The sequence below is a fragment of the Podarcis pityusensis genome (genome assembly GCF_964106645.2).
Source record: "Podarcis pityusensis genome assembly, chromosome: 8".
Lineage (NCBI taxonomy): Eukaryota > Metazoa > Chordata > Lepidosauria > Squamata > Lacertidae > Podarcis > Podarcis pityusensis.
In genome coordinates this window covers 9,033,824-9,057,900 of record NC_138033.1, presented here as the reverse complement: position 1 = coordinate 9,057,900, position 24,077 = coordinate 9,033,824, and the positions used below count along the sequence as shown (strand labels likewise).

General features: G+C 47.2%; 1 long non-coding RNA gene across 1 annotated transcript; it reads right to left on the bottom strand.

Moving 5' to 3' along the window:
- Positions 1–3,122: 3,122 nt before the first annotated feature.
- LOC308482632 lies at positions 3,123–8,167 on the bottom strand. Its single transcript, XR_013989367.1, has 2 exons — positions 7,465–8,167; positions 3,123–5,017 (listed from the first exon to the last, which is right to left on the bottom strand). It is a non-coding gene; the product is annotated as an uncharacterized lncRNA (long non-coding RNA).
- Positions 8,168–24,077: the final 15,910 nt, after the last annotated feature.

Sequence of the window (24,077 nt, the reverse complement as noted above, 5' to 3'; positions counted from 1 at the left end):
TATGCAGCCTTTTTCTCAACCAAACCTACCTCATAAGATTGTTGTGAGGATAAAATAGGGAGTGGAGAAGCCCCCACACCCCACTTTGAACGCCTTGGTGGAAAGGTGGGATAGAAAAAAGATTAAAAAAAAAATCTGAGGACTCACTCAACAGAAGGGCACCACCAATGCAACGGGGCTAATATACCATGTTTTGAAGTAAGTGAAGTGATTTCTATTATCATCTAAAGAGCGGAGCAGGTGATTTTGTCTGTCCAAAGTCTAAAAGTACCTAACTGCTTCGCGGGCTGACCATGTCCACCTGCTGACATGTTCAACATTTTGCATGCAGCCCCCACAGAGGTGCACTGAGCATCTTCCACAGTTTCCTCCATACGCGGAAGATTCACCTCTTTGCCCTTGCCTTGGACAGCTGCAAGTATTTTTGAGGGACCCACGTCTTCTGTTTACTGAGTTGCTCTCGCTTGGAATTGTTTTATTTACCTTTCATAATTGCACTGAAAACGTGTTACTCTTCGTCTTGCTTTTAATTGCATCATTACATTGCTGTAATCTGCCCTGGGACTTTACGGTCTAAGAGGCAAGTACGAAATCTTATAAATAACTAAGCAATGTACTGGAGCTCTTTTCCATCTTTCTCCGTTTTAACAAATGCATTGCGGCATAAGCTTCCACCGGCTACAGTCCACTTAATCAAATGCCATGAAGTGTTATCTTGAGTTACAGTTATACAGTGGTACCTCGGGTTACATACGCTTCAGGTTACAGACTCCACTAACCCAGAAATAGTGCTTCAGGTTAAGAACTTTGCTTCAGATTGAGAACAGAAATCGGGCTCCGGCGGCGCGGCAGCAGCAGGAGGTTCCATTAGCTAAAGTGGTGCTTCAGGTTAAGAACAGTTTCAGGTTAAGAACGGACCTCCAGAACGAATTAAGTACTTAACCCGAAGTACCACTGTATTATATATGGGGGGTGGGGTGGAGACGGTAGCCCATGCTCAGAAAAACCACAGCCACAGGAAGTAATTCAGAGATCCTGGGCATACATTAGAGCAGGGATCAGCAAAAGTTTTCAGCAGGGGGCCGGTCCACTGTGCCTCAGACCTTGTGGGGGGGCCATACTATATTTGGGGGGGAATGAATGAATTCCTATGCCCCACAAATAACCCAGAGATGCATTTTAAATAAAAGGACACATTCTACTCATGTAAAAACACACTGATTTCTGGACCGTCTGCGGGCCGGACTGAGAACGCGATTGGGCCGGCTCCGGCTCCCGGGCCTTAGTTTGCCTACCTATTTATCTACTTGCACTTTGACGTGCTTTCGAACTGCTAGGTGGGCAGGAACAGGGACCAAGCAACGGCCATCGCGGGGATTTGAACCGACGACCTTCTGATCGGCAAGTCCTAGGCTCTGTGGTTTAACCCACAGCGCCACCCGCGTCCCTCTTTATATGCAGCCTGTAATGCTGCTCTCTCCAGGAAAACCGTGCATGTCCGTTGTGTCTCCTGGATGAAACGAGGAAGAAGAAGCAAAAACACCCCAAACAGCCCTAAGGAACAGATCATTAAATATTATTGAGGCAGATTCAGGAAAACAACAACAGAGGACAGCCTTAATGAAACTGCAGTATGCCAAGGAACTGTTAACAAGCATCATAAGTTTTAGATGTCTCCCTTCACTCCTCACAGGAAAACACAAGGCCCACCTGCCATGCCTTTTCTGTGAGAGAAATCATGTTGGCATCCTTCAGAAAGCACGGCAGATCATAGTGTCTCAAATAGATAATGTTGTGTGGCATAGCAGTTAGAATCTGGGGGGGGGGGGGCAGTGTTCAAATACCCCCTTTTTTCCACCAGAAAGCACGCTGGGTGACTTTAGTCCAGTCACAGTCCCTGAGCCTAACCTCCCTCGCAAGGTTGTTGTGAGGATCAAATGGAAATGGGTGTGTGAGGAACCATATGTATGTCATCTTAAGCATCTTGGCGGAAAGGGGTACACAGAAAGAAAGAAAGAAAGAAAGAAAGAAAGAAAGAAAGAAAGAAAAAGAGAGGGAGGAATAATGGAGAGGTTTTGAATCTCTACAGCACTGTCAAGTCAAATCAGTTTAAAGTGGTACCTCGGGTTACAGATGCTTCAGGTTACAGACGCTTCAGGTTACAGACTCCGCTAACCCAGAAATAGTACCTCGGATTAAGAACTTTGCTTCAGGATGAGAACAGAAATCATGCGGTGGCAGCGGGAGGCCCCATTAGCTAAGGTGGTACCTCAGGTTAAGAACAGTTTCAGGTTAAGAACTTAATTCGTTCTTGAAAAATGACAACAAAAATAATAATAGAGATTTACATTTCCGCTCCTTAACCTTAATTACCCTTGAAGTTTAATAGCATGGATATGTAGTCTTGGCTGGAAATTTAGATATTCTGAAAGATTTTGCAGACTCAGTAGACCTGAATACCCTCTAACATTTCTGCGATGAAAATAGGGATGCCCTATTCCATAATATTAATAATAATAATTTATGCCACACCCTTCTGACTGGCTTGCCCCAGCCACTCTGTTCCGCTTCCAACATATATAAAAACATAATAAAACATTAAACATTAAAAAAAACCCTTCCCTATACAGGGCTGCCTTCAGATGGCTTGGGAGTCGAATAACTCCACACTCTCCAAGATTTCTCCGATGGAAATAGGGACGTCCTAAGAAAAAGTGGGACATTCCGATATTGAATCAGAAACCGGGACGGTGTAGGCTGAGCCTAGTCCATGCCAGGGAATCGTTGGCCCGCGTCCTCAGATCCAGAGAGAGAGCAAAAGAAAGCACCAGGAAAGATCCTTCTTTGGAGGAAAGCAGTTTATTCTCTGTGCACAGCAGACAGCCAGCAGAATAATTTCTGGAAGACTGGCTGCCCCGAAATACGCCTCTGCAAACTTTCTTATACCTTGAGAAAGCTCTCTCCCTCCTCCCGTCTCCCTCCTCCCGTCTCCCTCGTCTCGTATGTGTCTTTCTTATCTTGCATTCCTAAAGTAAGAAAGCGAGGGGCCTCTGGTTATTTCTAGCTTACAGTCTCCTTCATATGTGTCTTTCTTATCTTACATTCCTAAAGCGAGGGGCCTCTTTTGCAGAAGTCAAATTAGCTCAGAAATTTACTTAGATCCAAAGTACAGAGAATATAGAAGATCCTTCTTAGGTACAAGGTACAAGGTATAGAAAGCATATAGAAAGCAATCCTTCCCTCTCCCTTCACTCCCTCCTCTTCTTATGAACAACCTAATACTTAGGTTCGTTCTGGGGTAGGGGTCTATAATCTCTCATGAAAGCAAGCACACGAGGTCCCATCATGCGAGACATCATCTTCTCCATCATATTTTGCATACATTGCATCAAGCAGGGCATACAGAAGCAGAAAAGCAATAGAAGCATTATTGGACTTATCACCATAATAAATATCCTCCCCATCCATCCACCTGGGAAGATGCCGTCCAACCAAGACATATCCCAGCCCTCCCAGGTTTGTACAGGGACATGTGCTACCTTTTCAATGCTTGCTGCCAGATCACGGATAGCCTCGCCGTGGTCTGAAATGTTGAAGCAACATGCTCCACCTGTGAGATTTAACGCTGCACAAAAGCCTCCATGTTGCGCCAGGAGAAAGTCCAATGCTAATTGGACTGAGAGAAACACATTGCATGTCTCATCCAATTGCGTAGCAATTAGCCTAAGGGCCGTGGCTGTCGTGTTAGCAACAATCTCTACCACTGCCTGGAGTCTGATTACGCGGTTCAAGTTATAGATCGGCCCCCTTGCCCCAGAGATTTTCTCTCCCTGATTCCATGAGGCTGGAGCATAATGGGCCAGTATCCTTTCCGGAGGCCACTGATTTTTGCCCCAATTCTGGGAGCTGCCACCTGCAAGTGTTGCCAGGTCAGCCGAACGCCTCCTTCTACGGGGTGCAGAGGCAATCTGGTCAGGAATCCACATGGGGGGTATTAAGTAGGCTGGAAAACAGACCCCATACCATCCTCTTGGGAGGGCATGATAGGCCTTCCTGCCACACACCCAGTAAACGTCCTGACCATGGGCAGATATGGTGCCTCTCAGCAAGCGGGCCAGGCATGCAATCAAATTGGAACCAGAAAAGGTTCCTGTCTCGGACTCAAACATGTTAGTCGGGGCTGGGAAGGTACGATCACAGTGGGAAGTGCCCACATAGGTCTGAGCGTCACTTATGTCATTTGATTTGTTGACACAAAGGCAGCCAGTGATCCTGTGAACCTGGAAAGGGACGGAATGATTCCATAAAGAAGAATGGTTGCCCAGAGGCTGGAAGGCAACAAGTGGAGTTGTAACCAAGGATTCATTCCAAGGCACAGGGAGGAGTGGCATTCCTCCCAGAGCATCTACAGGGGCCAGAGTGCAGACGGCACAATTGGTCCGATTTGCAGAGAACGCAACCATCTCAGCAACCTGAATCCACTTATTATATGTGTGGTGGGCCCCCCACAATTGCAGCAGTTGTCTGGTCACTGTGAGTGGTATTGGCATTTCAAAGGTCAAAGGCAGCAGAAATACCAGCATGGGGACCCACAGTCGTATTTGAGCCATTGTATGCACGGGGAGGGGCTTAGGTAAGTGCTAGAGAGTGGGCTGGGGTGTAATTACGCTGAAAGAAAAGACCCACTAGACACCCTCCTCTGCAGGGGTGGCGTAAAGCAAACGAGGCCCAGGTACCTTCAATAAAGTTCAGTTATGCGAAAGGAAAGAAAAGAAAATGTGAAAATGTTCTCTTTCAATCCATGCTGGATCCTGGAGCCGTGCCAAACGTCAGCGTCCGGAGTGACGTAGGCAGGGCTGTAGTCTGGCGGGTGTCGGGTCGTCTGGTGGGCGTTGGGCATCTTGGGTCCCTTCCAACAAGGCTGGAGCGATGTCTGGGCGTCTGGGTCCAATCTGGGTCCTCATCATAGGGATGCAGAGGCTCGACCAAGGCACAAGGCGTTCCAGCAAAAGCTCACCTGTTAAGAGAAGAGATAACAAAGACGGCAGCGATTGCACAGAACAAATTGATAGGTAACATTTGCACATAAGGTATAGGCCTAGCAAACATTAATTCAAAAGGGTATGCTTGGCAGGAAACTTCGCAAGGGGTTAACAGTTCTGTTCCTTGGGTTAAATTTTGCCAGCTGAGATTTTTAAAAGTCTCATTTGTGTGCTCTAGGTTTCAGAGCTTTAAGCCATGTTGCAAATTTCAGTTCATTTGCCAGTGTCTGTAGAAAGAACAATGCGCTCCTTGCTTCTGGCAAAGTTTCAAATTCCTCAAAATATCAATTCCTATGTTATGCTGCGGCTCCTTTTTCAGAATAAAATTGCACCTTAAAAAGAAAAACTTGACAAAGTTCACAGAAAGCATTCACTTGCTTTTAAGAAAGTCACTTCTTCAGGTTAATACTTTGGGGCAGGGGGGTGGGTAACTCTTGGCCTTCTGGGTTTATATGGCTGAACTGTAAATCCAGAAAGTGTGAGGTTCAGGGTAACTGGCTGAATGCAGCAGTGTCCTTGGAATAGCTGCCAAGAGATAACGCTCTGAAGCTACCTCCAAGCGCCTGGCACAAAAGGGGGGGAGAGCTGATGTCCTGTGACTTGCATGATTTTTTTTTTTTAAAAAACAGTCTGTTCAATTGCTTTTTTGCTGCAACAGTCTTTTTGAGCAAGAACAGAGATGAAAAGAAATAATTTTTGAGAAATCTTGTTGTTCCCAGCCTGTGGGGAGTGGGGCCTGTGGGCATTCCATTTCCCAATGACTCCCTTGCCTGCAGATGGCGCACTGGCTTCTTCCCTAGGCGTCTTCTGACCCTCCCGTGGACACCCTCGCTTGCTCCAGGATTGCGTTTTTGGCTTTCTGGCTGCTGGCTGTTTGAAGACAAACCCCTAATTATTTTGGCCATGTCCTCTTCGAAAGAAGGATTCTGATTTAAGGTGCTTGGAGGTCTGTGGTCCTGGGCATCGGATGACTCCAGGGGGTCGTACACTCAGTGGAGTGGGGCCATCAAAGTGGAGTTTTAGCTGCCTCAATTGCAACTATTAGCTGCCTCAATTGCAACATCAGTATTGTCCGCTGCCCTGAGGGCATTTTTCTTGCGGATTTCCTCAATGGTCAGTAATTGTAATTCTAGGGTTTTAAATCCCTTGGGTTTTAATTGTCTCTTTTTTAACAGTTCTGTCCTATGCGGCTCTCAAAGCCTTCCCTTCTGTTTCTTTCTGCCAGTTCACATCCTTGCATTGTGCTGCTTCTAGAACCAAGAAGCCACATCCAGCTCTGTTTTAAACAGTTCTACATACTGGAACACTCTGTCAAACTGCTTACTAGTCCATCTTATCTCTTTATCTAGAGTTTTTCTGAAGTCTTCATCATCATCATCATCAACAACACCTTTCTCTTCACCTTCCTTGCTAACTCAACCAATCCCTTTACAAATTCCTCATCATCCTCTTCTTCCTCTTCTGATTCATCAGCCTTGGGGGGTTCAGGCTGGGGGCCAACTCCTCCCGGTGCCTGGGGGCCTGGGTCCAGGGGAGGGGCAGTTGGTGGAGCATAGGGTGGAGGTGGTTTAATGACTTCCCCCTCCTCTTCTTCTGGGTCTGGTATCACTGGGGGCTTTTCTGACTTCCCTGTCGGTCGAACTGCACAAACTGTACTTTGTGGGGCGTCGCCTCGGCAGGCTTTCAACCATGATGGGTTCTTTTCTACATTGGTTTTCCAAGTAGAAATGTAGGGGATCTGGTCTGGGTGGACGTTCAAGATATTTTGATACAGTGGGTTGATTAGTTGCAAATCAAAGCTCCCCTCCGAGGGCCAATTAGTTTGTTGCGAGGGCCAATCAACCTCACATAATGTTCTCATCCTCCGTTGCCTCAATTTGATTCCCTAATCATCATGCTTTGTGGCTGCTTTCCAGTTGTTTAAAAAGCATTCCAGAGGGCTACATTGGCTTGCCCCAGACCCCATTTTCAGATACTCTGCTGCTAACAGGTTGTAAATTCTCTCACTCTACACACACTACAGCCCTACAATCGCTCGGCCAAGGGGGACACTAAGCCCTGGCCCACACTTGACAATTCAGTCACTAGAGTATCTGACATGCAACATACAACATACAAAACACATCAATATAATTTCAACATGTAACACACTAAACACACCAAAATAATTTCAGCATGCAATACACAAAACACACCAAAATAATTTCAACATGTAATACACAAAACACACCAAAATAATTTTCCCCTCTGTTCCCCCCCCCTTTTTTTTTTTTTTTTTTAACCAAACCTTACCGGTGGCACACCACTGCCACGCCCCTTTTTTTCCCTTCCTGGCTGCACTCTACTGCATAACCAGGTGAGGCTGATCAGGCCTCCCTTTTTTCCCTTGGGCTCACGCCCACGCCCTTTCCCTTGGGCTTACCTTTTCCGCTGCGGACCTGTCCCCTCGGCGCCGTCCTCTTTCCTCCCTCGACCTGGGTCCTTGCTCCGGAGCGGTGTGGCTGGCTCCCCCCACAAATTGGCAGGGTGCGCGTGGAGTCTGCAATTGCCGATCCGAGCTGTCCACCAAGGTCGAGCCTGGCTCTCCCCAGCCCTCTGAGGTGGGGCAGATTCCCGGTCAGGGAACCAAGATGTAGGCTGAGCCTAGTCCATGCCAGGGAATCGTTGGCCCGCGTCCTCAGATCCAGAGAGAGAGCAAAAGAAAGCACCAGGAAAGATCCTTCTTTGGAGGAAAGCAGTTTATTCTCTGTGCACAGCAGACAGCCAGCAGAATAATTTCTGGAAGACTGGCTGCCCCGAAATACGCCTCTGCAAACTTTCTTATACCTTGAGAAAGCTCTCTCCCTCCTCCCGTCTCCCTCCTCCCGTCTCCCTCGTCTCGTATGTGTCTTTCTTATCTTGCATTCCTAAAGTAAGAAAGCGAGGGGCCTCTGGTTATTTCTAGCTTACAGTCTCCTTCATATGTGTCTTTCTTATCTTACATTCCTAAAGCGAGGGGCCTCTTTTGCAGAAGTCAAATTAGCTCAGAAATTTACTTAGATCCAAAGTACAGAGAATATAGAAGATCCTTCTTAGGTACAAGGTACAAGGTATAGAAAGCATATAGAAAGCAATCCTTCCCTCTCCCTTCAACGGCTTCTGTAAATCCTGGACTGTCCCTGGAAAATAGGGAAATTTGGAGGGTCTGCAGGCCATCTGTACGCCTGCAACCGCAGTGCAGTACAGTTTGAAAACTTGCATATATTTAAATCAAATCCCGTTGGCAGGAGAGGAATAAATAAACGGCTGTGGTTTGGTGTGTCTCCCAAAATTTGGCCACATACCGCCATCCGCTTCTTCTGTTAAAAATAATAATAATGTCACACTGCCTACAGCTGGAAGGAACGGCATCAACTCAGATAATAAAAAGAGAGAGGAGAGGAGGAAAGCAGCAAAGAAGCAGCCCATCATCTGAATTAAAAGCCCCCTGGTGTTGATTAAACTTTCCTCCTGCTGTAGCTTTCCAGCTCTCCTCACCTGTCTGGAAACGGCTGGCTGCTGGCTGCTTTGATAAATGGCTCCGTAAGTGTTTCTCTCATCTCCTGCTAAAATGCTGCCAGGGGCGCTTTCCTGCAGAGCAGAACTGAACAGACAGGATGAAAAAGAAGAGGAGAAATGAATGGAAGGAAGGAAGGAGCAAGAGAGGTGTCTTTTCTTTTCTTGTGCCTAGGGAAACCTCTGAAAGCAAGGGGAAGGTGTGGGGCCAGGACAAGCCGCCCCCAGGACCAGCCTGGCAGCACAGAAAACCTAAGCTGTTTTTTTTTGGGGTGGTAACATATCGACGGGCACCAACAAACCGGCCTGCCTCCCCAGCAGCGGATCGGAAGACATTCCTACCCAAGAAGAATGGATAATCAAAGTGATATACTATGCGGAATCAGCAAACAGCTAAAATAAGAGAACCTAAGGATGATTGTTTTGCGGAAGAACGAAGCCTTTTTGGACTATTTAAAGAAATATTATAGTATGGTGAATTTGTGAGTAGGATTCGAACTGAGAGCAACAGAAGGAATTAGGGATTGTTGTATTATTGCCATGATATATAAAAGAGAGAAGATAGGGTGCAGCAAGGGGGAGATATTAAAAAAAAAAACACTATGGGAAATGGGATAGGAAGTTGACAAAACAAAAGAAAAATCTATTATGTGTTGGAATGTAGAGGTGATTTGTTTATTTATTGAAAATATAATTGAAAGAAGAAGAAGTGTATTTCTGGCACCCTGTGCATAGTTGCAAAGGATTCTGGGAAATAGCCATCAGAAGACCCCCAAATAGCCATCAGAAGACCCCAAAGCAGTCCAATGCCCTGGAGCTAGTTTGTCCAATTCCCAGGCACCCTTGATAACCAGGTGTGGCGGCCCTGTTGCATGAATGTGTTTTATTCAAAACTTTCGTTGCTCCTGTGGTGCAATGGGTTAGTGCATCTGGCTGTTAACCAGAAGGTTGATGGTTCTAGCCCACTCGAGGATGGCCGTGGGGAGAATTCCTGCATTGTAGGGGGTTAGACTAGATTACGCTTAGGGACCCTTCCAACTTTATACAGTGGTACCTCGGGTTAAGTACTTAATTCGTTCCGGAGGTCTGTTCTTAACCTGAAACTGTTTTTAACCTGAAGCACCACTTTAGCTAATGGGGCCTCCCGCTGCCGCTGTGCTGCCGGGGCACGATTTCTGTTCTCATCCTGAAGCAAAGTTCTTAACCTGAAGCACTATTTCTGGGTTAGCGGAGTCTGTAACCTGAAGCGTATGTAACCTGAAGCATATTTAACCCAAGGTACCACTGTGGTACCTCAGGTTACAGACGCTTCAGGTTACAAACTTCGCTAACCCAGATATAGTAACTCGGGTTAAGAACTTTGCTTGAGGATGAGAACAGTTTCAGGTTAAGAACGGACCTCCAGAACGAATTAAGTTCTTAACCCAAGGTACCACTGTAATCCTACGATTCTGCATTCATGCAGCTGCGTTCTGTCCACACCAGTGAGCGTGACGTGGGTGGTGTGGGTGGGGGAGGGCCCCATTCACCACAGCGGCCGGAAAAAAAAATATATCTATTCAGAGCGGCCCTTCACAGAAAAATTATTTAGCACCAAGCACTTATCTCTTTAAGCACGACTGCCCCATTACTACTCATTCAATGTCAAAAAAAAGGCAAAGTGCTTAATGTTTGTTTTGGATGGGAAGCAAGTGTTTAATTAGGGGGAAAGCACATCGTTATAATGACGGCAAATGGACAGGGTTCCCCCCCCCCTTCATTAAAAAAAAATGTACAATGTGTTTTTACAGAGCAACACAAGAAGAAGATGAAAAATACTGGTCTGTGCCCCATTAAGCTTACAGTCAATCAGCATAAGGGGGCAGGGAGTCCAGGGACAGTTGGGTGGGCAGGTGGGGAAGTGGGATATTGGTGGGGGGTCAGATGTGGGGAGTGGGCTTTCTTGTTGTTGTTTAGTCGTTTAGTCGTGTCCGACCCTTCGTGACCCCCTGGACCAGAGCATGCCAGGCACTCCTGTCTTCCACTGCCTCCCGCAGTTTGGTCAAACTCATGCTGGTAACTTCGAGAACACTGTCCAACCATCTCGTCCTCTGTTGTCCCCTTCTCCTTGTGCCTTCAATATTTCCCAACATCAGGGCCTTTTCCAGGGAGTCCTCTCTTCTCATGAGGTGGCCAAAGTATTGGAGCCTCAGTTTCAGGATCTGTCCTTCCAGTGAGCACTCAGGGCTGATTTCCTTCAGAATGGATAGGTTGGATCTTCTTGCAGTCCATGGGACTCTCAAGAGTCTCCTCCAGCACCAGAATTCAAAAGCATCAATTCTTCGGCCATCAGCCTTCTTTATGGTCCAGCTCTCACTTCCATACATCACTACTGGGAAAACCATAGCTTGAACTATACGGACCTTTGTTGGCAAGGTGATGTCTCTGCTTTTTAAGGGCTTTCTTAGGTGCCCAGAAAAGTAAGAGAAGTATTTGAGGCGGCTGGATCCGCTGGATGTGTACAGGAGGGGGTTGGCCCACCAAAAGCCTCCTCCTCATCACCACTGCCATCCAACAGTTCATCAGCTCCAAGGGACTATTAAACCTTACGGCGTGTAGGTTATGTACACAATCCCAGAGGGCAATCAATTTTTATCCGGTACATGGAAGGTAACAGATGGAGACATGCATACTTAATCTCTTTTCTAGGTGGGCAGTGATAGGACTTAATCACCTTGGGTTCTTAACAATGTGCGCTTAATTTTGAGCTGGCTTTGCTCCAGCCGCCAGTCCGTGCGCCACCTGATGCTACCCTGGCGAACACCTACGCAGTCACCTTTAGCCAGCGGAGTCTGGAATGAATGGGTCTGTGCCATGCAGGAGGCAGGGGGAGTTTGGGCACGGTGGGGGCGGCGGTGGCTGCCCCTTTCCCCAGATGAACCATAACCCCATTTTCCATTTTAAAGGGCAAGTTCCTAGCATTTGCAGTGCCTGAAATGTGACAAAGCACAGGCACTATTTTTCGTGTGAGAAATTAGCGTGCTTTCAGTGTTTGCTTTGGGGAGGCTCGGAAAATTCTTGCAGGTGCCCAGGGACATCATCCCACCGACTTCAGTCTGCCCTTAAGCTAGCAGCCACCTGCCTGCTTTCTGACGTTCATCCAGCCCAGAGGGTGGCTGTCAGTTTCCTCCTCCTCCTTAGTCTCAGTGTTGCTCCTTGTAGAACTCAGCAGGCAGGAGGATGGGGGCAAAAGCAGATTTCATTTGGCTCTGGCGCCACCTGCTGTTAGGCTCCTTCCCATCCGCCCTACCAGTCCCAATGGGCACTCAATGCAGCTGCTTTTTGCCAACCTTTGCAATGACCCGACTGTTCCCTTTATGAGTGAAATATACTCGGAGTCGAGAGTGGATTTCATGCTCTTTATTCAGCTCATAGTGGTGTGGAGGAATGGAAGTTCCCCCAGAATGTCTTCTTTATATACATTATTTACACAATGGGCCCCACATGATTGGCTCATTCCGGGATTCACCTGTAGGCCAATCAGGTTGCGGATTCACTTCCACCTGGAGCTGGATTGGGTGGCTCCTGTGGACCAATCAGACTGCTGCATTCTGGGCCCTATTGTTCTAGGACCAATCAGACTGCTGCCTTTGGATCCTATTCAACTCAGTACATAACAATGAGTTTGGGTGCAATGCAATATTTTGGGCTCCACAGGCCAGGCAGGATCAGCCTCGTGGGGCAAACTGGACAGGTTTGTGTGAAATCTCTTGCTAAAATGTTGTGGGAAACCTGCCTTTCAGCGAGGGATTCTGACACACAAGCCTCCTTGAATCGGGAAGGGGCAGGCATTAAAACAGGGGCCAGCAAGCTTTTTCAGCAGGGGGCCGGTCCCCTGTCCCTCAGACCTTGTGGGGGGCCGGACTATATGGGGGGGGGGCTGCACGAATTCCTATGCCCCACAAATAACCCAGAGATGCATTTTAAATAAAAGGACACATTCTACTCGTGTAAAAACACACTGATTCCCGGACCGTCCGCGGGCCGGATTGAGAAGGTGATTGGGCCGGATCCGGCCCCCGGGCCTTAGTTTGCCTACCCATGCTTTAGAAACTCCTGCTAAAAGACGGGTCCTCCCCCCATCATTTTAGCAAATCCCCTGCTAATACGATGGGAGGAAACCTTTTCTCAGCAGCACCTTGAAAGGGGCATTGCATTCTCAGGGATGGGGCTGCAACAGCCTCCCCCCATATGCTGAGTTCAGGGTGAGCCCTGGTTGCTATGCAGAGAAAGGCTCTGTCATTTGCATCTTTGTGCACAGGTGTCCAGCTGTTGATTATCAGGGTGTTGTGGAAAATGCACTCCAAACATGTAAATGGTGCCTTTTTTTTGAACCGTTTCATAAAGTTCCAAGGTTAAAACCAGTAGCAGCAGTAAAACCAGTAAAAGCAGCTATTGCCACCCTCTCGCCTGCTTCTGACCAAGAGCTCTGTGTTGCTTCAAAGCTTGTTCCCAACCTCGATTGATCTCATCCGGCTCGCTTTATGCGTCTTATTCTTTCGGAGCCATCACCCCGGCGATTCCAATTTCTCTTTATAGTTAGTAAAAATCATTAACAGCGCCGGAGTTGTGATGACTCCACGTATTTCTGGATGACAACCTCCCCAACGGCTGCTTTGCCAGCCCAGCTGCCGCAGTGGCAAAACACAGACAGCTTCGTCAGCAGATTCACACCGAAAACATTACTGTTTTAAATTTAAATCCCCTTTTAACGACAGCTTGGGGGAATGGTCTGCAGTAGCCCCTGGATGCCTTCAGGGGGCAGTGTGCTGGCAATAAGAGCAGATTCTTAGAATCATCGCTTCGTAGAGCTGGAAAGGGACCCTGAGGGTCATCTAGCCCCACCCCAACGTATGACTCGAACCCACAACCCTGAGATTTAAGAGTCTCATGCTCTGCCAACTGAGCTGGTTGGAAATGTGGAGGTCTTGGAGATGATATAAACAGAAAGGATTGTAAGTTGTTTTTATATGCAGTGACGGCAGCAAGAATATTATTGGCACAAAAATGGAAGCAAGAAGAATTACCGACAAAAGAAGAATGGAGGATGAAATTGATGGACTATGCAGAATCGGATAAACTAACCGGAAGAATTTGAAACCTGCGGGACCAGAGATTCACAGAAGACTGGTGTAAATTTACGGACTATTTGAAAAGTAATTGTGATGACCAGATTACGTTTGTAGGTTTGCAAGAAGTTTTGTGAGGTAAATTATTTGAATTATTGCAAAAATGGTTAAAGAGGTGGATTGTGAGGTAAGATAATTAAAGGCAATAGGAATTTAAGAAATGCAGAAGAAATGATAAAAATGCTGGATCATCAGAGGTGCTGATGGAAGTCCAAAAAGATTGTATAAGATGTGAAGCTCTGTGGAATGTATAATAATTGGTATGTTGAAATTAATAAAAATTATATAGGAATTAAAGAACCTTTTAATGAGGGTGGAATTAAAGAACCTTTTAATGAGGGTGAAAGAGGAGAGCGCAAAATATGGTCTGAAACTCAACATCAAAAAAACGAAGATCATGGCCACTGGGCCCATCACCTCCTGGCAAATAGAAGGGGAAGAAATGGAGGCAGTGAGAGATTTTACTTTCTTGGGCTCCATGATCACTGCAGATGGTGACAGCAGACACGAAATTAAAAGACGCCTGCTCCTTGGGAGAAAGGCGATGGCAAACCTAGACAGCATCTTAAAAAGCAGAGACATCACCTTGCTGACAAAGATCCGTATAGTTAAAGCCATGGTTTTCCCAGTAGTGATGTATGGAAGTGAGAGCTGGACCATAAGGAAGGCTGATCGCTAAAGAATTGATGCTTTTGAATTATGGTGCTGGAGGAGACTCTTGAGAGTCCCATGGACTGCAAGAAGATCAAACCTATCCATTCTTAAGGAAATCAGCCCTGAGTGCTCACTGGAAGGACAGATCGTGAAGCTGAGGCTCCAATACTTTGGCCACCTCATGAGAAGAGAAGACTCCCTGGAAAAGACCCTGATGTTGGGAAAGATGGAGGGCACAAGAAGAAGGGGACGACAGAGGACGAGATGGTTGGACAGTGTTCTTGAAGCTGCCAGCATGAGTCTGACCAAACTGTGGGAGGCAGTGGAAGACAGGAGTGCCTGGCGTGCTCTGGTCCAGGGGGTCACGAAGAGTCGGACACGACTAAACGACTAAACAACATATATAAGAAATGTGAAGGTCTTTTGTTTTTTTCGTGGAAAGTGAGGCCTTGGGCTCCTATGGGGAGGAAGGGGGGTGTAAAATTAATTCATGAATGATGTAGCTCTCTGAGCTCCTTGGAAGATGGGTGCGCTATAAAACGTCTCAGACAAACAAATACCAGTGGCGTGGCGTGCCTCACCTTTCCCACAAATTAAAACCCGCTGCTCAGTTCTTCTCCAGCTGCAAGTCAGCTCGTTTGGTGCTTGTTGGCGGGCTGAAATTTCCCAGCGGGGCCCTTGGAAAAGCTGCCGTCGCAATTAGCAGTAATTGGGCTGCTTTTCTGACAGTCTCTCTGCAGAAAGAAGAACGAAGGCCTGGGTCAGGATTGATTGGCAGGACACAGAAGGGGCACAGGGGGTGGGAGCAGATTGAGGGGGACAAAGGTTGGCAGGAGCGGAGAGAATTTGCCCACCTTGGGACAGAAGGGCATCAAAGGCACCGAAAGTCTAAACATCACCTCCTTTAGCCACTTTGCTCAGGAAGAATCACTTAATTAGGTCGGCAGATGAGACTCTTTCGTTTGGAAGTCTTGGGTTCAAGTTCCGCCTCGGACAAAGGCCACGTTCACATCAGACATTTAAATCACTGTGATACGACTTCAAGCCGTCATGGCTTCCCCCAAAGAATTCTGGGAGGTGTGGTTTGTTAGGAGACCCCCCCCCCATTTCCCTCCCAGAACTACAGTTCCCAGAGCAAGTTAAATATCAATTCCCTTTCACAGAGAACTCTGGGTATTATAGTTCCGGGGAGAGGCATAGGGGTCTCCTATCGATGCTCAGAACCATTAACAAACTCCAGCTCATACCATTCTTTGGTGGGGAAGGCCTTTCTCTTTAAAGTGACCAGGGTTCAAATCTCCCCCCTCGGCCAGGAAGCTCTCTCGGGTGACCTTGCGTCCGTCACTGCATCTCTCAGCCCCACCTACCTAGAATCATAGAATCATAGAGTTGGAAGAGACCACAAGGGCCATCGAGTCCAACCCCCTGCCAAGCAGGAAACACCATCAGAGCACTCCTGACATATGGTTGTCAAGCCTCTGCTTAAAGACCTCCAAAGAAGGAGACTCCACCACACTCCTTGGCAGCAAATTCCACTGTCGAACAGCTCTTACTGTCAGGAAGTTCTTCCTAATGTTTAGGTGGAATCTTCTTTCTTGTAGTTTGGCTCCATTGCTCCGTGTCCGCTTCTCTGGAGCAGCAGAAAACAACCTTTCTCCCTCCTCTATGTGACATCCTTTTCTATATTTGAACATGGCTATCATATCACCCCTTAACCTCCTCTTCTCCAGGCTAAACATGCCCAGCTCCCTTAGCCGTTCCTCATAAGGCATCGTTTCCAGGCCTTTGACCATTTTCGTCACAGGGCTGTTGTGGGCACTGGTGGAGGAAGGGGGGCAGGGGGAGTGCACCTCCCCTGGCACCATCGGGGAGGGGGGTACCATTGTGGCCGCCACCCCCGGACATGCGCTGCGCACCCTCCCACTGCGCCAGGTGCCATGCCCCCATGGATGGTGCGCCATGCCCCCGGGACACACTCCACACTCCCACAGATGACATTCCACACCCCCAGGACACATGTCACTCCCCCCAGGATGCGCACCAGCCACGCCCCCGCCTGTTCTCTGCCCCCGGTGCTAGAGCATGCAACTTTGCCACTGGTTGTGGGAATGAAATGAGGAAGATCAGGGGAGAGCCATGTATGCCATCTTGAGCTCCTTGGAGGAAAAAAGTGGGATATAATATGCCACAAATGAATAAACAGGAATCCAGTAGGAAGAGCAAACGGCCAAATTGTGCCAAATTGTGGATTTTTGAGGGTATTCAGTGCTACCTCAGGTTAAGACCTTAATTTGTTCTGGAGGTCCGTTCTTAACCTGAAATTGTTCTTAACCTGAAGCACCACTTTAGCTGATGGGGCTTCCCGCTGCCACTCCACGATTTCTGTTCTCATCCTGAAGCAAAGTTCTTAACCCGAGGTACAGTCATACCTCGAGTTGAATGTGCTTCGGGTTGAGCGCGTTCGAGTTGTGCTCCGTGGCAACCCGGAAGTAACGGACCACGTTACTTCCAGGTTTCGCCGCTCGCGCATGTGCAGACGCTCAAAATGACGTCACACGCATGTGCGGAAGCGGCAAAATGTGACCCGCGTATGTGCCATCACGTCTTGCATTCCATTCGGGATGTGAACGGGGCTCCAGAACGGATCCCGTTTGCATCCTGAGGTACCACTGTACTATTTCTGGGTTAGCGGAGTCTGTAACCTGAAGCGTCTGTAACCTGAAGCATCTGTAACCCGAGGTACCACTGTATTTACTTCCAAGAGCGCCGTAATGGACATTGGAGGGCAAGCTGCGACTCACAGGCACCATGCTGGACAACATTTCAGTCAGGCAGTTCCTTATTTCTGCCGTATTTGTGGAGTATCAGTGGCTCCTGGGCCTGATGGTTCTGCTCTGCCCCCACAGTCCTGCTTGCGATTTTCCCACAGGTATCTGGGCGGCTGCTGTGAGAAAATAATGTTGGCATTGATGCGCCATTTACCGGATCCGGAAGGTTCTTCTGTTGTCCTCATGCTCGCCAGTCTCTTGGTTTTTTCTTTATCCCATAGCCTTCACATAAATTTGAAGGCATGCACATTTCTGAATGCTGAAGGTGAAAGCAGAAGGAAATATTGCAGTACAGGAGCAAAGACCATTTGTTTCTTTTTTAAAAAAAGAAACCGAGATCTTAATATGTGGGGCACAGCTCTCCCACCTAGAAATATATTTTGCCCTTTCCCTGAAATCTTCTTTCTGGTGCTGCCGCTGCTTATTCCCAAGCTTTCTGCAACCTTTCCACAGACCATGTGAGTGTGTTTTACGGCTCACCTGTAGCCCTCAAATAAATAATAATAATAATAATAATAATAATAATAATAATAATAATAATAATTTATTATTTGTACCCCCCCCCCCATCTGGCTAGACTTCCCCAGCCACTCTGGGCGGCTTCCAACAAAGATAAAAAATGCATTAAAATGTCACACATTAAAAACTTCCCTAAAGAGAGCTGCCTTCAGATGTCTTCTAAATGTCAGGTAGTTGTTTATCTCTTTGACATCTGATGGAAGGGTGCTCCACAGGGTGGGTGCCACCACCGAGAAGGCCCTCTGCCTGGTTCCCCGTAGCTTTGCTTCTCGCAGGGAAGGAACCACCAGAAGGCCCTCGGCGCTGGACCTCAGCGTCCGGGCACAATGATGGGGGTGGAGACACTGCTTCAGGTATACTGGGCTGAGGCCATTTAGGGCTTTAAAGATCAACAGCAACACTTTGAATTGTGCTCGGAAACGTATGAGCTTAAGGATCTCTGGCCTACAGAATTCACTTTTAGGGGGCCTTCGAAAGCACATCAAAGTGCAAGTACATAAATAGGTACCGCTCTGGCGGGAAGGCAAACGGCGTTTCCGTGCGCTGCTCTGGTTCGCCAGAAGCGGCTTAGTCATGCTGGCCACGTGACCCGGAAGCTGTACGCCGGCTCCCTCGGCCAATAAAGCGAGATGAGCGCCGCAACCCCAGAGTCGGCCATGACTGCACCTAATGGTCAGGGGTCCCTTTATTTTCAGAAAACACCCTTTTGGGATTTCACATCTGCAATTTCACATTCTGAGCGACAACAATTGCAACATCGCCAGATTCCACCCGCTCCCCCAAAATTACTTTTAGTTCTGACAACCACACCACCCATTTAAAGCACTTTTAATCCAACCAGGCCCCTTTGCTCTCCTGCTTTGCTCCTTTAATGCGATACAGTCCCTCCCCACCACCACTGACAATGTCCTCGCCTTAACAACGTCCTCGGAGACCCGAACGCTGCCTTACAAGTTGGCCGTTATTATTTCCGCAGAATATTCTCACTTGCTGCCAAATTTTCATTCACGGCTTTCGTCCCCGGAGGCCTTGCGGAACCCGAGTTCTCTGAGCGAGGCCAAATGATTTGTAATCTAATTAATGGTGTTGCTACCGTGGGAACCTCGGATGCTGCTGTCGGGCTATTGGTGCGCCTAACACTGTGTTGTCCACACAGTCTGGCAGAAGCTCGCCAGGGTTTCAGACGGAGGAGATTTCTTCCCCCAGCCCAACCTGGAGATGCTGTTGTGGATCGAATCCGACACATTCTGCATGCCAAGCAGGTGTTCTACCTCCTGGGCCCCACCAGCCCTCGATTCCCATTCTCTAGAACAGTTTCAGGTTAACTACAGACCTTCGGAATGAATTAAGTACTTAACCTGTGGTACCATTGTAAACATACTTTTACATCTTATTCATTTTTTTTTTTTACTTCCATCAATCCTATCTGAAAATTCTCACCCTGGGCCAGCAGGGGGATGCTGTAGATAGTTTTCACTCAGGTCCGCATATGCAAATGAGGAATCGAAAGTGACGTTCAGTGATTGGATAGTTACAGAAAGTTGTTACTGTTGCTTTGTAGTTGAGCTCTATATAAGCAGGTTGGCTGAACCCTTCAGTTCTGTTCTGTTCTGGCCTGTGAATAAACAAGAGCTGTCTGTTGAATCGCTGTGTCGTCTGATATGTTCACCCACAACAAATTTCGTCTGCCATTCTTCTTTTGTCGGAATTTCTTCTTGTTTCCATTTCTGGGCTAACAATACTCTTGCCGCAGTTGTGGCATATAAAAACAATTTAACATCTTGCTTATTAATGTCCTGGCCGATAATACCAGACTCCTGCCCTCTATCTCATCCACCTTCAGATCTTGCGCTGCCCCTTCTGCCCACCTAGATGCCCATGCAACTCCAGGCCTCCGCTCCTCCCTCTCCAGCGACGGTTTTGAATGATTAATCGCCTCAGATGACACAAACACACCACCGTTCACAGCCAGTAAGTGCTGACTCCCGACTCCCAAAGGCACCTCTTTGCTATCCTGTGTTCCTGAATCTTTCATGGGTCTCAGAGAGCTGCAAAAGAGGCTATCGGACAGCCGAGGGAACCTGAAATATACTCGGAGTCGAGAGTGGATTTCATGCTCTTTATTCAGCTCATAGTGGTGAGGAGGAATGAAAGTTCCCCCAAAATATCTGCTTTATATACATTATTTACACAGTGGGCTGCACGTGATTGGCTAATTCCGGGATTCTCCTATAGGCCAATCAGGTTGTGGATTCACTTCCACCGGGAGCTGGATTGGGTGGCTCCTGCGGACCAATCATACTGCTGCATTGTTCTAGGACCAATCAGACTGCTGCATTCTGAATCCTATTGTTCTAGGACCAATATCAGACTGCTGCATTTTGGATCCTATTCAACTCAGTACATAACAGAACCCCTGGGATTCTGGCGCACAGAACCAGGGACTCTGAAACCCAGGCAGGAGAGGGTCCTTCGGTGACACCCATGACGTCTTTGTCGGCCTGGGTTTTCTGGGTCTTAGCCGAAGGAAGCAGTGGACACATGGGTCGGGTTTTCACTCATCCTCCTGAAAAGCATCCCTGCACTGCATTGACATATAAGTAATGAAGGCAGCAAGAATATTATTGGCACAAAAATGGAAGCAAGAAGAACTTCCGATGAAAGAAGAATGGAGGATGACATTGATGGACTATGCAGAATTAGATAAATTAACAGGAAGGATTTGAAACCTGCGGGACCAGAGATTCTTTTCCAAAAATTTTTTTAGTAAATTTTCCACAATTATAAACAAATGTAACATAGAAAAAAGAAAAGAAAACACACAAAAGAAAACACAATACAGTACTAAACAAGAAAAACAAAAACAACCAGAGATTCTTAGAAGACGAGTAAATATATGAACTATTTGAAAAGTAATAGTAATGAAAAGATTACGCTAGTAGGATTGCAGTGTTGTAAGGAGGACTATTTGAAATATTACAAGTAAGACAATGAGGAGAATTATTAGTTAATGATAATTAAGAGTAACAGAGAAATTAAGAAATGCAGAATAGGTGATAAAGAACGGAAAATTGTCAGAGGTGTTGACGGAAGTCAAAAATATTGTATGAGATAAGAAGTTATGTTGTATGAACGTTGGAAATGATATGTTAAAAAACTAATAAAAATATATTTTAAAAAGAGAAGAAAGAAAAGCTTGCATCACACTTATAAATCTCCTCGCTCAGGTAAAAGCCACACAGCAGTTCTGCAGTGTGGCTCCTGGCCAAGCACTGCCAAGAATTAGCTGGCAACTGTGCCCCAAATCTTGGTTATAATGTCCATGCGAGGGACATTTTATTTCATAACACATATCTTGCTCGCCTTCATTCACGAAGGCTCCTTCCACCCACCTGATTTCTTTCTGTCTCCTCCACATGCTTCTGCCCAGGTCTGAAGCAAAACTGGCTATAATAAGAATCATATTCAGAAGCCGGGGGGCGGGGGGGCGGGCAGGGTAAGGCCGTCCCAGCTAAACCAAGAAGGGCACAGGCAGCCAACCATTTGGGTGATTTGGGCAGTTCTGAAAGTATTATTTCTGAGGTTGCCTTGGAATGAATAAATTGATTTAAACTCTGTATTGCTGTAAACTGAGTTGCCCTGAACAAATCTGGGAGGAGGTGGGAGGAGGGGAATCTAATTGGCAATAATTGGCAATTTCATTAACGATGTTAATGCTTGCTTCTGTTTTTTGTTTTGTAAATTGTTTAGAGGTCCTGTTTGTAACTGAGCAGTGTGTACATTTTGTTAAATAAATTTTAAAAAGTATCAGATGGACAGCTCAGCTGGCTAGAGGGCGGTGGTGATGATAACGCCAAGGTTGTGGGTTCGATCCCTGTACGGGACAGCTGCATATTCCTGCATTGGAGGGGGTTGGACTAGATGATCCTATAGGTCCCTTCCAACTCTATTCTATTCTAATAATAGCAGCAGATTGTCCCAGTCGGACTTTTGATCCATCTAGATTAGTATTGTCTACACAGACCACCAGTGGAGAGTTAATTGTGAACATTCTGTGACATCACAGCAATCCAGCCAGTAGCTACAGAGATGCACTGACAGGCAAAAATCTGGATACTATGGAGAGAGAGAGAGCCCAGATTGTTGACCCAATCAATCACAAGACGCATCGCATGCACACTATCTGAATGGCAAAACCCATCAACTTTGGGGTCCCCCGGCCCCCTCAAATATTTTATTGGGGGCGAAGGGACCTTGGCCCCTAGGAGTTGGTTCCTATTCACACAAACTGACCCTGACACACACAAAAAACCACATATACAGGAACCACATCTCAATGAAACAACAGCCCGAATTGGAGTGGCGGCTTACAAAACGAAGCAAGCAAGCAAACTCCGCGAGTTTGGCTGCAGCTAAAGTGACCTCCCTCTGTATCTACACAGAACACAAGACAGATCTGAAACACTGTGGGCATCAGCGCAGGCGGGAAAGTAGGTCAGGATGCGAGGATTAGGAAGTCAACGGAGCCCAGGAAGAAGGAAGGATGGGAGAGAGTGGGATTTGGGCAAGAAGGCAAAACAGTTTTCCTGGCGATAGCCCTCACTTGTTTTGCCAGCAACCCTTAACAGAGGGTATGCTACCATTAGCTGTGTCCCTTGAAGAAACAGGGATGTTGTCCTGATTATCTACGCCATGGGTAGGCAAGCTAAGGCCCAGGGGCCGGATCCAACCCAATTGCCTTCTCAATCTGGCCCGCAGACGGTCCGGGAATCAGCATGTTTTTACATGAATAGAATGTGTGCTTTTCTTTAAAATGCATCTCTGGGTTATTTGTGGGGCATAGGAATTCGTTCATTCCCCCCCCCCAAAAAAAAATAGTCCGGCCCCCCACAAGGTCTGAAGGACAGTGGACCGGCCCCCTGCTGAAAAAGTTTGCTGACCCCTGATCTATGCCATGGCAAATATTGGTACAGTGGTATCTCGGGTTACATACGCTTCAGGTTACAGACTCCGCTAACCCAGAAATAGTACCTCGGGTTAAGAACTTTGCTTCAGGATGGGAACAGAAATCGTGCTCCAGCGGCGTGGCGGCAGCAGGAGGCCCCATTAGCTAAAGTGGTGCTTCAGGTTAAGAACAGTTTCAGATTAAGAACGGACCTCTGGAACGAATTAAGTACATAACCAGAGGTACCACTGTATTGGGAAGACCCCTTTTTTCTGTACCTGCTCCAAATATTTCCCTGTGGTCCGTGTTTCCCAAACGTGGGTCTCCAGCTGTTTTTAGACTACAACTCCCATCATCCCTAGCTAGCAAGACCAGTGCTCAGGGATGATGGGAATTGTAGTCCGAAAACAGTTGGAGACCCAAGTTTGGGAAACACTGGCGGATGGGGGAGGGCATGCCCGCCCCCAGAAGTATGTTGGACTCTAGTTCCCATCATCACTGGCTTTGCTAGTTGGGGCTGATGGGAGCTGGAGTCTAACATACCTCTGGAATCACAGAATTGCAGAATTGAGCTGTAAAATAATTTTGTACCAGCTGCGTACACGCCATGCACTGAAATCTCACTGAAAGCACATGTCGTCCTCCGCCTCCCTCTAAGAATCCTGGGAACTGTAGTCCACCTCTAACAGAGCTACATTTCCCAGCACCCTTCACGAACTACAGTTCCCAGAATTCTTTGGGGAGTGGGTGGTGGTGGTGGTGGAATGTACTTTTAATGTATGGTGCATAGGCTTCTCAGGACTTATAGAGACAAGGATATCAGCTTTCCTTACCGGATTGCTGCAGAGATTACAGCACAATAATGCACTCGAAGCTGTTGGAAAGCTCAAGAGGCCGCTACAGAAACATAAAACGTTATAATTATTATAATCGCCGCTGGCGCGATCAGAGGCCTGCTGGAGATTTGAAAGAAACGTGCATTTATTTGGGTGGCGGATAGGCAGCAAATTTATGCTCTGGGTGCAAAGGAGGGGGCGGCAGTTTGATTTGACTGGGGTCTTTCGGTGTTATTTTGTGGGGCCGTTCAATTTCTGTACCGCCCTTCAGTCCAGGGTGGCAGACAACAACATCCATTAAATAATTTTGAAAATAGTTATTTTTTAATCGATTAAAGCCATTTCAGAAGATCTGCAAGCATTGAAAAGCAACGAAAGATACAGCTAATCATTCCCAGGTTGCAGGTGGCCCAGCAAACTCTTTTGTGAGAGGAGGTTGACTCCGTGAGTAAAAATATAGCTTGGGAGGGCGGGGGGAGCTGTTGAAGTCAAAGGCTACAAGTGACCCCCACCCAAAAATATAAATAAATCTGGGCTGCGTGTAAGCCCAA